Genomic DNA, 444 nt, shown 5'->3' with positions numbered 1-444 from the left:
CTTTAAGAGGAGGCTAGATGTACACCTTGCTGGGGTTGTTTGACCCCAGTACTCTTTCCTGCCATGGCAGGGGGTCAGACTAGATGATCTACTCAAGTCCCTTCCGACCCTAGAAACTATGCTGAGAAATCAGAAGTTTTCTAGGTGAGGGGAGCTCAGAAGCCAGGTCTCTGGCTTCCTGGTGAATCCTTCAGCCACTGGGACTAAAACATGGGGATACCCTCTTCTTTCTAATGTGGTTTTCTGGCCAGCTTCGTTTTTGTGATGTTAGAAGCAGATGCACATCCAGAATCTGAATGAGTGAACATGCATAGCTGAGTACCTGCCTGGCCCATGTGTAAGATGCTGTACCTTACGGGTTCATCATGGCAGGTCCTGTCAGACCAACCTGGTGGCCTTCTACGGTCAGATCACCAGATCACTAGATGCAGGGGTAGCAGTGGA

This window comes from Gavialis gangeticus, unplaced genomic scaffold (assembly GCF_001723915.1).
Source record: "Gavialis gangeticus isolate Ggan-Ray unplaced genomic scaffold, GavGan_comp1, whole genome shotgun sequence".
Classification (NCBI taxonomy): domain Eukaryota; kingdom Metazoa; phylum Chordata; order Crocodylia; family Gavialidae; genus Gavialis; species Gavialis gangeticus.
This window is presented reverse-complemented; position numbering follows the sequence as displayed.